Genomic DNA, 14,994 nt, shown 5'->3' on the forward strand with positions numbered 1-14,994 from the left:
TTTTTACCCTAATCAAGTTTCCATGTTAAAAATACTAGAGTTAATGTGCATATGAATTTTTACATGTTATTTTATGTTTACATGTGAAATTTGTTATTTACTGCTATAATTTGGTTAATAAAGCTAATACTCAATAGGATTTGCAATTTGTTTACAAGTTTAAGGTTGAACAAGTTAATCTATCTATGGAATTGATTTTCTTATAAGGTTAAGCTCTTACACGTGTGGTAAATTTTTCAAAGGACCTAAGGATAAGTGATTCACCCCTCATTATCTAATAGTAATTGCTACAATGCATTATGAAAGTAAATAATGCATATCAAAATGAAAGCATATAAAATACAAGGAATCCATCAATTTCTTGCAATGATAAACCCTCACAGTCAAACAACCTCAACTTCATCTCCTTCATATAAAGTACTTACCACTCCAAAATTCCTACAAGGTGATAGGAGACAATTTGTGTGAAATCTCAAGATTCCAAGTCTCTGCATATACAACATCATGTATGAAAAATTTTATCCTATAATATATTATATAATTTTTTAATTATCATGTATATTAGAGGAAAGCAAAAAAAAAAAAATCTAAAATTCATAATTTTTTATAATGAATTTTTTTAATGTGAAGATACATGTAAAGTTTCATTGTCAATTCCTTCATTTAATATTTTAACATGTGGGGTGAAATGAGCTTCCACGAGGTTGAGCCTGACATGATATGAAAGGTAGGCATAGAAAAAATTAGTATTATCAAGCACGCCAAGGAATCCATCAAGGATATAAGGTAAACAATAATAGCATCTAAGAATAGAGATGCTACCATGCAAATAATAAGTTATATTACATGCTAATAGTCATGGATCATAGAATGATTAATTATATCATCCTAAGAGAAGGCGTATATTATTAAAATCATTATGTTGCAATAACATTGGTGGATCTAGATATGTATGTAAGCATGAAATATGCAATGGTTTCAATGGAAAGATCAATGCTAATATGACAGCATAAATAACTATAAAAAAAGTGAATAGGTATTACATTGGCTATATAGTGATACGAGAGACAACAAAGGTACAAAGATAAATAAAGCATAAAAATAAGGATTGACAATGTATTGAAAAGAAGTGAGGAGAGTTGGAGCAATGGCAATAGTTTCTATATATATTCACTAATAAAAACAATGATAGAATATCACATCATAAGATGTGAAGGTAACATTGTTAGAGCATTATTAGAGCATTGCCATAGTATAAAAAAGACATGTCAAAATATGAGTGAGAACATTATTATGATAGGTTTAATGTTTTCTAAACCTGGACATAATAAGCCAAATCAAGGTATGAAAATGATATCAATATCTAGCAATAATTTATTTACCATTCTAAACATAAGAGCATTGAGGAGAGTTGAAGAAATGACAATAGTTGCTATATATACTCACTAATAAGAACCATGATACAATATCATATGGTAAGATGTGAAAGGTAGAATTGTTAGAGAATTGAAATAAAACATTATTAGAAAATTGTCACAATATAATAAAGCCACATCAAAATCAAAGTGAGGACATTATTATGATAAGTCTAATGTTTTATAAACATGGATACCTTAAGTCAAGTTAAGGTATGAAAATGATATAAATATGTAAAAAAAAATTATTCACCATTATAAACATAAGAGCATTGTTTAGTCAAAATACAAAATGTAGTAGTCCTCCAAGTGAGTAGCATGATCAACCAAGAGATTAAAAATGCATGAGTATACATAGCAGATCCTCAATGACCTAGAAGAATTACTGCTAGGTTCTTATGAAAGAGGAAAGTGAGGTTTTAGAATCATGAAAGCTTCTAACAATGGCATGTAGTTGTTAGAAAGAAAAAGGGATGATCATATCAATACATGCAATGAAACAAGCACATTATAAAACATGAAGATGTTAAAAATATATCATAGAAGTATGAATAATGGTATGAAATGTGATTCAATGTAAATCTATAATAAAGAGTTGTCCATAAAAGGAAACCTTTAGGTATATGAAGAAAGGAACATCATGTAAGACTCTAATAGGATAAATATCTATGATGAATCTTTTATATCTAGGTCATTTGGTATGATAGTAGTCATACAAAAAAACACAATGTAAATAAATAAACAATAAGTTTATCTCATGAAAGAGACATAAAAGACATACATAGTGATAACTTATAAGGAAATCCGTGTGCATGAAAAACATACCAATTAAAGTATAATGGTATCATTATATTTCATTAATCATGAGACAAAGATAGGAAGGTAGAAGTTTGCAATGGAATTTGACAATTTTGGTCCATAAACGATGTCAATATTACATAATAAAATATAATTGCCAATCTATCAAGGTATATTTGAAAATACATGACTATGCCATTTTCAAAATAGTCAAAAGAGGGTAATGATAAGTCTCTTAATAGGTTCCTACAGTGCCAAAAAAAGAACACAATGATTCACTACAAAAAAAATGATGTAATCATATGGATAAGATTGTTGATCCCACAAGTCTCATTGGCATGAAGATTATGAAATATTGTTCTCATTGATTGGAAACTAGTCAAAAAAGAGAAGGACTTTTTATAAGGTAAAACAATTATAGGCAGAAGAATGAAGCATTATACATATATACATGTATGTTGATAAGGCCTATGCCTTTACTGATAGATAGACATGGAGGTTAGTTTATCATCAATCATCTATAAGGTGAGTCACCATTGATGTGAAAAGAAAAGAGAATGACTAGAATTTATGTGACAAGAGATAAGAGACAAGAGAAAAATGAAGAAAGCAAGAAACGACAAAGACTGAATTGGAAGGGCTACCAGTCTAGACTCTAGGAGTAGGGGTCACGGGTTTTGTGTGAATAGATTGAACATGAAATTCAAATTTGATATTGAGAAAGATTTATGTAATGGGTAACTACGCCCTAATATCATAGAGTGCATAAAGACACTTGGAATTTATTATTTTAAGTGTGGTGAGTTGAAAAAGAAGATTTATTGTAGAGTAAGAGTGTAGAGTTATTCAAAGCAAAAGCTAGCTAAAGAACGTGGTTATAAATATAGTGGTATAGAAAATAGGTTGTTCTGAACAACGAAGGTAGAAAGTGAGATATAAGGGCTCATGAAGTAAGGAGAGAAAAGGAAGATCATAAGAATATTCAAGGATATGCAAAAAATATCTACAAGGAAAGAAAAATCTATCTTTAGATCACACAATTAGATGACTTTCGAGTCATTACTTTTATTTGCAACTCTTAATAGGGAAAGCTTCATTAGTAAGCTTTTGTAAATCCTCTAACTAGGTAGCTTTCACATGCTCTTGTAACCCTAACAAGTTATATACACTTATGACATCATATGTTTCCAAAAGAAATAGTTGTAGCTCTTAACTGGAAAACCCTTTACATGCTTTATAATTTATGTGCATTATAAGGGCTAGTGGGAATATTATCCCCAATTTTTTTTTTATCCTCTCAAGGGTTTCTATGTACAAATATGTGTTCACTTCATGAATGCTTTTGTATTTGAGTTTGCATTCTTGTATCTTACTACATTTACCATTGCTCTAGTAGTTAAGTGGTTGTTTTTTAGTTTGGTTAGAATGGTAAAGAAGAAAAAATGGTTTGATTGTTTGTACTAATTCACCCCCTCTCTTAGTACTAGTTGGGACCAACAATTGGTATTAGAGCCCAAACCCTAGCAACAACAAGACTAATATCTTGAGGTTGATCTAATGGTAGTATACAAATTACAAATGCAACTTGATGAAGCACTTGACACCATTGAAGATTTAGAAAAAAAAAAGGATGTCTCTAACCAAAAGGAAGAAGTTGATGAAAAAGCTAAGTGAGAGCCAAGCGGTCATTGAACAATTGGAGGAGTGTGGTAGTTTTGAAGAGCCAGAAGAAGCCATATCTAACCTGATGAATGTGAATGATAAGTTGAGAGAAACCACTTATCAAATGAGAAGAGAGAGAGAGAAATAACAAGAGAGCTGAGAAAAGACCAAGATGAACAAGATAATTCCATCTTGGGAAGAGATGAAGCTGAAGCAGTGGCCAAGAGAAAGGACATGCAAAAGAAAGAGGAGAGCAGTCATCCTCACATAAAAAAATTCATATAGATGATTGAGAAAGTACTCGAGTTCATTGAAGAGCTTAGAAGTACAAATGAAAGAAATGAGAAGAGAAAATTTGATGAAAACTCAAAAAAAATAGATGAACAATTGAGAGACCAAAGAATAAATAGGAGCATAGTCAATCTTGGTTATGAAGATGACAACAAGATTGAAGAAGGTGAAACCTCAAGAGAAAATAACTAGACAATAAAAGGTGAGGAAGCACATCTCCAAAAGGTAATAACACTGCTAAACCCAATGGTTATTACTGTAGTAAGATACGACATACATCTAGCATGTGTTGATTTAAGCATATAACACTTATTACAATGTACCTTTGGTAGGTACTATAATAATTTCCATATATATGGCCATACAATATAGTAGCGCATATGTTACTACTAGTGCAACAAGTATGGACATAAAGTGGAGGACTCTAGAGAAAAAAGCGTGGTCTAAGTAGTCATCTCCAAAGGCAACGAGTCCCGCTGGAAGGAACATGTTTCCTACATCAGTCTACATGACCTACATAAATTATGGACACCCAAAAACACACTACAAGCCAAGGATTAACCAAAGGAGAAACACTGGACCATGGAAAGCTACCAAGTGATGTGTTGTAAATGCCACAAATTTGGTCATCTTGCAAGAGATCGCAGAAGCATTAGATGACCAAACAACAAGTCTCATGTTGGCCAAGATAAGAGAAAAATAGTGGAACAACATGAGGACTTCACAAAGATGTGGGAAAAGAAGAGTGAAGTGGTAGAGGTAGTCAAGCTGATGAGGTTAAAATATCATCGGTCATTAGTGAGACCTTGCTAAAAAATGATGCTCATCAAGCTTAGAGTAGTTAGAAAATAAAGGCATAAATATTAAATTGGTGCCCTAGTCTAAACTGATAAGTCATGTGGTAAAGAGAAGTGGTGCTAAAGAGATCATTATAGCAAAAGACTAGCACAACTTGTTTATCTCAAAAAAGAAGATAAAAATTGACCATTGTAAGGAAAATCAAAAGCATTTGTGACTTATGTCCATTAGTAGGTTAATCTTTTGCTAGACATTAAAACCTTAACATTACAATTCCATGACATATATAGGTGCATTGCAAGTCATTAGTTAGTTCGTAGGATTTAAATCATTTGTGCTTTCAAAATTGTCAAATCCTAAGTATTTAGAAAAAAATTGTGAAGGAAGTGCAAGAAAGATAATGGTAAATTGCAAGAAGAAATTTCATGTAATCTAGTGTAGTAGAAAATCCAAAAATATGCAAGGTAACAATGACTGAAGAAAAAAATAAGGTTAATTTGATCAACAACAGACACAGTGATCATCCTGGTTATGAGGGCATGATATTACAACAAAAGGATGTGGAAGAAGAAACATGGTTGTCATCTTTGCATGATGATGTCTTTCTTATAAAGGATATGAGCACATACATAGAGGTTGAGGTACAAAAATTGGGTGATAAGGCAATATAAGACTTCTATAGATCATTCTGCTTGGAAGGAATTCTAAAAGATGAACACATAGAGCTAGAGAAGTCCACACTAAGAAGAGTGGTAGAAATACCTTATTCTTCCATAAAGAATGGGTAAGGTTTGTATTAAGATGTTCCATGTACAATACATGTCGCTAGATAAGCCCTATAAGATCACAAAAAAAATAATACAATGAATAACTAGATTTAGTGAGAGTAATATTAATTTATCCATGAATTTTGTATCGACAAAACAAGCAGCTACTATCACAAAAGGGAAACTAGCCTAGGATACAATGGGATGCACAGTGAATAAGATTCTAGATTCGAAGATAAGATTTGTAGCCATGGTAATGGGGTACAAACTATGCCACTCTAATAGGGGAAACCAAATCCCTAGCAACATAACCTATGGGACATTTGAAATCATTCACAACAAGTCATTAATTGATCTATGTAGATACTTGTACCAAGAGATGATGGAAAATCTAAGTAAAATCATGAATAATGATAAAGATTAAATGTTGAGATATGGTTGAATACTAGTTTAAATATTTTTCTGTCTTAGAGGAGAGTTCCTAGGGTCCCCACTCTACAAGTAGAGAGAAGACCAACCTATAACCACACAGAGAAGTGAGCTTCATAAGAAATTAGAATGCAAAGGAAATACCATTTGTGTGAATATTTTTAGAACTTTTAAAAGAAAATGCATCAATAAGAAAGGATTCCCACAAGTCCAGTGGAAAATTATAAAAATAATATATATGCTTTCTCACAAGAAAATAAGTACATTGTTTGTGTAGTACAACCAAGAACCCATTGGTTGACACCTATCAGATATGAGGTTAGAGAAGAAAAATAAAAGGAATACATAGAGCAATTATTAGAAATAAAAGAAATGTCAAATTTGGCAAGGTTTAGAACCTGTTTAGAGATAAGGAATCTACTTTTTAGAGGAAAGAAAAAGATAAAGGAGTGCATGCCTCAAAGGGTAATGAGAATCCAAGTCTCAAATTCATCCAATAATGCACTAGTTAAAGTGATGAGTACTAAGGAAATGGAAGTTGAACTCACAAGGAGTTCCCCATATAAGTGTCAATCATAGATGGTGGAGAGAGGATCACCTCCGACTCAACCAAAAAAAGACTCATCAAAGACGACATAGAAGTTATAGAGGAAAAAAATGGTAGCCAAGGAAGCAACAACTCTAAAGAAAGGTAAGAATAAATCCTCACTCTACAAGTAGAGAGAAGACCAACCTATAACCACGAAGATAAGTGAGCTTCATAGGAAATTAGAATGCAAAGGCAATGCCATGGTATGTGAATATTTTAAGAACTTTTTGAAGAAAATGCATCAATGAGAAAGGATTCCCACAAGTCTAGTGGAAAATTATAATAATGATATATGCTTTCTTGCAAGAAGATAAGTGCATTATTTGTGTAGTACAATCAAGAACCAATTGGTTGATACCTATAAGATATGATGTTAGAGAAGTAAAAGAAAAGTGATACATAGAATAGTTATTAGCAATAGAAGAAATGTCAAATTTTCTAAGGTTTAGAACCTATTTAGAGATAAGGAATCTATTTTTGAGAGGAAAGAAAAAGATAGAGGAGTGCATGCCTTAGAGGGTAATGAGAAGCCAAGTCCTAAAGCCATCCAATAATGCACTAGTTAAAGAGATGAGTACTAAGGAAATAGAATATGAACTCGCAAGGAGTTCCCCACACAAGTGTCAAGCACAAATATTGGAGAGAGGATCACTTTTGGCTCAACCAAAAAAAGACTCATCAAAGACTAATATTGACATAAAAGTTATAGAGGAAAAAATAGTAGCTAAAGAAGCAAAGACTCTAAAGAAAGGTAAGAAGAAATCCAAACCACTCTCTATCAATTAAATTGTAGAGAAAATATTTAAGAAGCATAATTACTCCATATTGAAGAATATATTTTCTACATTTTATAAGCATAGTAAGAAAAAAAACATAAGGGAAATACTTACAAGTATGAGAGAAACTTGTGAGAAACCAAAAGACGTTGGGGTATGGATACCCAAAGAGTTAAGGAAAATAAGTAATGAAAAATGGAGCATTGGTAGCCAATATTTAAGAAAATGGTACATGAATCCTTGACCAAAATGAGACCAAACATATTAGAGATACACAAATGATTGTATATAGAAGTGTCCAGAGGAAATTTTAATACTACCAAGGACATGATTAATATCATGACCAGTCATATCAATAAATCTCAAATAAGTATAGTTTAGCAATGGAAAGAAATTACTCATGATATATATACATGTGTTGAGAAGAATCAACCACAAGGAAGCACTAAGGAACTCTCTGGTTCATAAATCAAAGAAGAAGATAGAGCTAAAGAAAGGGTTGAAGAACAAAGTGCAAGCCCTGAGAGAGGCACATGTAGAGAAGGAGAAAGAGATGAGACTCCTAGTCCTCAAAGGGAGGAGGATCCATAATTGGAAAGAAGGCAAGAGGAAAATAAGGTGACTCAAGTAGAGTATGCAAAACCTTGATTGAAGGATAATGCCCTTGTAACTCAAAGTGTGAACATTGAACAATAGGTTGCGACCACATCGATCATACATGCCAATACACAAGTCACTAGAGATAAAGTGAAGTCACTAGAAGGTATGACCCAATAAAAAATTGATGAGACCATTAGGGTCACAACTATTACAATCGAATTTTCACTAGACAAGGATAAAGCATAAAAGAGAGAATGCATGACTTTATACAAGTATAGGATAAAGAACCCCCAAAACTAGAGCAAGTGCCACAATTATCACTGAAGAAAGATAAATTTGATCTTGAAATGGAAGAAGTGAAACATGAGGAGGTAGAGACAATGGTAATAGGGCCAACATCCTTGAGATTCAAAATGTCAGAAAGTAGGACACTTGGACATAAGATCAAAAGAAGTATACCAAGAATGTCAAGAACTACAAGAGGAGAATATGCAATGAAGAGAAGAAGATCAAGTAGATATATGACAACATCTTCATTTTCATCCTCATCATATTCAAGCTCAAAAGATGAAGGAGAATTATTTTAAAATGATGCAGATATAGAGGAGGAAAATAAAACTCTAGATGTCATTACTGCTAAGAAGAAGCCAATGATAAGAGACATGGATCTAGGTGAGACCAAAGAATATAAATAACTTTTAAAGAGGCACAAGAAGCTTAATATAAAGAACAAGAAGTAGCAAAGGGAAAGAGCATTGGTAGTAACTAGACATATAATAGTAGAATTATCCTCTGATGCAACATATGATCCAGATATAGATCTAATTGGTCAACTTACTACCTTAGTTGATAATATGAAAGAAGAACTAGTAAGTGTTGAAGATCTAGTTGAGAAGAAATTGGAAGCAAGAAGGATTGAAAAACTAGCACCTATGGTAGAAGTAAAAAAGGCCAATCTATAGGAAGTAAAAGATAATATGATAGAGATACTCAAAGCTACAACACTTGTCCTGCAAAAAGCATCTAATATGAGTTCATTAACACTGAATATAGTACAAACTTTATAGCAAGCTCAACAAGAGCTCCAAATATTAAAAAGTACATAGAATGCAATTACTAATTTTGTAATTGATTATCTATCCAAGACACATGGATCACTCCATCTTATCATAAAAAAATAGTAGAGAAAGAAAAGAAAATCATATGACTGATGCTAATGCATTGCATACTATCACCCCTAACAAGAATCATACAAGGACACATTAATGATGTGGAAGCACCAATTTCCAAAATAATACTTAGTACACTAGACATAATTGAAGATCTCTTAGCTGACATAAGAAGTGAGATTATTACACTCACAAATCTTAAGGAATCATGGGAAGCCCATCTTGCCAACACCTAGAGTTAATACAAGGATGTATTTGACAACCTATAACACCCTTTGTCATTGATGATAAAAAGGGGGAGATGAAAGGACCAAGGGGGGAATAAAGAGATAAGGAGCAAGGGAGAAAGAAGAAGGGGGAGATGGAAGGTCCAAAAAGTGATGAAGAAACACAAGAGAATTTAATGTTGACAAAAAGGTAAGAGATGGAATGGAGAGATAGGGAGCCAAAATGAAAAAAAGAAAAATGGAAAAAAGAAGAAGAATAAAGAGTGAGAATGCATGTAAGAAAAAGAGGAGAAGAATAAAAAAAAGAGGACAACAATGTGATGAAGAAGAAAAAATAGGTAAGCATGTGAAAGCTAGTAGGAGAATAGTGTGATAACATAGAGATGAAGAACAACAAAGGCAAAGAAGAAGGTTCAATCAAAGGAGCTCAACATGAACATGCATCACATCTTGAGGGGGAACTCAAAAAGAAGTGTTTCATGAGACTTTAACTTAGCCCATACACTAGAGTAATACTCACTATCAGTACAGATAGGTAAATATAGATAGAATGAGTGAAAATTAAGTTTCACAAGATAATGGTGTAGAAAGGTTTTGTCAACAATACCAAAGGGAGAGATTATTAATGTTGACCCCACAAGTCTTAATGAATTAATAATTGTATAATTGTGCTCTCATTCATTGGCATCCAACCAAAGGAAGGATATGTTACAAGGTAACACGATTATCAGTAGAAGAATGAACTAGTATACATATGTGTGTATGTTGATATTGTCTATGTCACCGCTAGAAAACAAATGTGAAGGATACTTGATCATTGATCAACTTGAGGTGTGTAACATACACTTTTCCTAGGTCTTAACTAACATCATATCATATCAAAGAAATACAATTAATACTTCATATTCATAGGAAGATAGTTATATTAGTTATGTTCATGTGAATGAGATTACTGGTTATAGTCAATTAAATGGAAATTTCATAACTAACAATTGAAGACACCATCAATGAATTTATCAAGAAATTTAAAATCTACATATTGTAGGATTCAACATTGAAATTCTTCCAGGGATGCTTTTGCAAAAACTCGAGCTAATCCATAAATATTGCTTATAAACAATTAGATATACCACTTTATCATTTAGGGCATCGCATACCACTATATCAATTACCATTGTATGATTAGGGCATCACATAACACTGTATCAATTAGAGCATCAATTACCATTGTATCATCTCTTCTTCTTCCATTACTAGCTATGGCAATAACATCCAGTTAGGAAAATATGCTCATACTCATTATTCAAATAAATGGAAGACTGAAATAATAATCCATCAAATAAACCTATCTCTTGCATATAGGTATATTTTGTGTCTCATTGGAAGATCAATCGATCTAACTAGTTGCCAATTACAGTGACGATAAGAGTTGCTTTTATTTAAGGGAAATAACTGAAATGATGATATAAATCAATCCATCTTATCCTCTATTGGAATAAACAACATAAAATTAAATTACCTATTACCAATAAATGTTTGAATGCTTGACTTATCTTTGTCTGATGCACGTCTTGACATCTTGTGGAGAGGGGAAACATTGTCAAGGGCTTAACCTCCCAACCATGAACCCTAAAATTATCCCCACACTTTCTCTAACTAGAAAGGACCTCCCTACCCAGAATAGACATGGAACACGTTGTCCAACCACTGAACATCCTAGTACTTAATTCTACCACTTGACTTGACAATAGAGTATATGAATCGAACAACATGAGCTATTAAATGGTCTTTTAAATGTAATAAAATAACAGATTTATCATATCATATCTGATTTTGTTTCCATGTTCTTGCAGATCTTCTCTCACCTCTTCACCCTCTTTCTTGGCCATCCAGCCAAGTGAATCCTAGGTGTCAAAGCTTAGAGTAATTCAACTCTTTCGCTAAAACTTAGCTCGTGTAAAGAATAATATAAATTTAGTACTGTCATAATACAGTTCTTAAGACCCAATAACTTCTCTTAAGGAACTACAAATAAATAGCTTGAATCTAGAATCTGACTGAAACAAAGAGATTTTTTAGCATAACATATACAATTGGTTTAGATTTAACATGGAGAGATGGATTCATCAATTGTACCATTCAATACTATTCAATATTACATTCAAACAATGATATATAGAAATCTTTTACATCATACTTGCATCTGTATTATTGAATGCATACATATAAAAAATATGAATTGAGAAAGCTAACCACATAACCTGATCAAGAAAGATATGGAGCTTGGACTTGACTTCATACATTCGGCTCTTGAAGTGCATAGTCCAAAATACAGAACTCAAATTAGATAAAACAATGACTCAGATTTGTCCTCAATCCATTCATAGAAATAAGGATGAGAAGAAAATGAGGGAGTAGAGGTAAAATGTGAAACTCAAGTTTTGGTTCTTCGAATTTGTATCTGCAAGAAGACATAGGAAAAAAATATAAAGGCTTGGAAGAAGTCGTGGCTCTTGGAGCAGTTATAAAAAAGAAAACTGGCTTCTTGATCCACTAATAAAAAGAGATGCCAAGTGTACATTCTTGTCTCTTATAAAGAATAATAAATATGAGGAAGAATTTATAAAATTATACATACACACACATGTGCAAATATATATATATATATATATATATATATATATATATATATATATATATATATATATATATATAATTTTGAAAGGTGACAGATCATATTATTATCATTTTGTCCAAGGTTATACCTACTAAGGTATGAATATCTAAATACATGTATTACTTGGAAGATTATTTTATCTTCATATCTTCTCAAGGTATACACATATTTAGGTATACGTATTTTAATAGATATGAGCTTCTATAAATTAATACTATGGTGGCACCATACTTTTATTACTTATGTGCACATACATATATATGTATTATTTGAAGTGATGAGAATGTCAACATAAAGCATTAAAGGTACGAAGTTTGATTTTGTTTAATTATTTAATGTTTTATTGATTGTCCAAATAGCTCATGGTATTGTCCAATGTACACTCTTTCTTTCCTAGTCGTTTACCCTTAGCCATGGTGATTCAAGATTCATACCTATTTGCCCAGTGATGGCGGTGCCCTTGTGCCCCATTCTTTTCTAATAATGCTCGCACCCCTTTGATGTGCCCCCTACAAGGAAATTCTCCACAATTAAATCATATTACCATAAAAAGTAATTAATCATAAATGATCATAACAACTAACGACCTTTTCAATTCCCATGAATTCATGATAAATAACCAACTATCTGAAATAGCTTTAAAATATCATCATAAGAGTTAACTAGCATGTTATTTTCATATGAAATTATGATGACTTAACCATCTTACCATTTTGCATGATTATAACAAATTTCAACTGTCAACTGACTTCACGTGAACCTCAATAGTATATGAACATTTTAAATTGTTAACATTGGGATGTAACAAGGTGAGTCACCACAACTGTAACACAACAAGAGAGAAATCAATTGGGATAGAAGCAAGAGAGGGGTAATACAAACAAGCAAGGATTTAGGCTATACATAGGCTCACGGAAGGATTGGAAGGGCTACGAGTCTAGACTTTAAGAGTAGGGGTCACACATTTTTTGTGAATGGGTTGGATATGAAATTCAAAATTGAGTGGGATTCTTGTTGTGGGTAACCATGCCCTGACACTACTGAGTGCATAAAGGTGCTCAAAGTTCATTTTGAAGAGAGATTATTGCTCATACAATAGTTGAGATAAAGAAATTACTAGAAGAGTAAGAGTGGATAAGTTGTTTGAAGTGCAATCTCACAAGGAAAGAAGTTGCAAAGAGGAGGAGATAAAGTGAGATCAAAGGTCAAAGGTAAAACCAAGGTGTTCATGAGTAAGAGGAAGTAAAGTGAGATCATAGCATATTCAAGGATATACAAAAGATATCTACGAGGCAAGATAATGTTATATTTAGATCATGCGTTAGATTTCTCTCTCATCATTACATCTAGTTGTAGCTCTTAACATGGCATGCTTCATTAGTTAGCTTTTGTAAATCCTCTAACAAGGTATTACTCAGAAGGAGATTTGTAAATTCTCTAGTTAGTTAGCATTCATAGGATCGTGTGACCCTAATAGGTTATATATACATTCTTAACAGGATGTGTTTCCAATATAAATAGTTTTAGCTCTTGATCAGCCAACCCTTTACATTCATTATAAGGGTTAGTGGGTATATTACCCCCATGTTTTCATCCTCCCATCAAGGGTTTCCACGTATAAATATTTGTGCAATTTTATGAATGCTTTTGCGCTTGATTTTACATACTTTTATCTTATTGCATTTATCATTGTTCTAGCAGTTAAGTGGTTGTTATTTAGTTTGGTTAGAATAGAAAAGAGAAAAACTAGTTAAATTGTTCATACCGATTCACCCCCCTCCCAATACCAATTGAGACCAACATTTGATCCCACAAGTCTCATTGGAATTTAAGATTGTGAAATGGTGTTGTCATTGATTGACAATCGGTCAAAGAAGAGATGGGGTTGTTATAAGGTAATACTACAACTGGTAGAAGAATGAAATGGTGTGTATACATGCATGTATGTTGATACAATCTATGCCACCACTGGTAGATAGACATGGAGATTAGTTGACACTGATAATCTATAATGTGAGTTGCCATGGATGTGATAAGGTAAGACGATAATTAAAATAGATGTGATAGGAGCGAAGAGAAAAATGATAGAAGCAAGCAAGGAAAAAGGCTACACATAGGCTCATGGATGGAATTACATGGATACTAGTCTAGACCCTAGGAGTAGGGGTCACATGTTTTCTATGAATATCTTAGACATGAAATTCAATTTTGGTATTGAGCGGGATTTATGTTTTGGGTAATTGCACCATGATATTGCATAATGCATAAAGACACTTGGAATTTATTTTTATAAGTGTGGTGAGTTAAAAAAGAATATTTCTCAAGGAGTAAGAGAATAAATTTGTTTGAAGTGAAAGTTAACTAAAGAGCACAGTTGCAGAGGGTAGTGATACATCAAATAAGTTATTTCGAACAAAAAGGTAGAAGGTGAGACAAAAAGGGCTCACCTAGTAAGAAGAAAAAAAAGGGAAGATCAAGAGCATCTTCAAGGATATACAATAGGGATCTACAAGGAAAGACAGTTCTCTCTTTAGATCACACACTTAGACTACTTTCTAGCCATTGCATTTATTTGTAGCTCTTAGCAGGGCAAGCTTCATTAGTATGCTTTTGTAAATCCTCTAACAAAGTGTCTCTCAGAAAGGGATTTGTAAATCCTTTAGCTAGGTATCTTTTCATGGGTTCTTATAACCATTACAAGTTATATACATTCTCGACAGGATGTGTTTCCATAAGAAATAGTTGTAGCTCTAAACTGTTAGGAATAAGGTGTCTCAACCTTGTATAATTCCTATT

Source organism: Cupressus sempervirens, chromosome 11, assembly GCF_028749045.1.
Source record: "Cupressus sempervirens isolate cs-2001-9-10 chromosome 11, ASM2874904v1, whole genome shotgun sequence".
NCBI classification, from domain to species: Eukaryota; Viridiplantae; Streptophyta; class Pinopsida; order Cupressales; family Cupressaceae; genus Cupressus; species Cupressus sempervirens.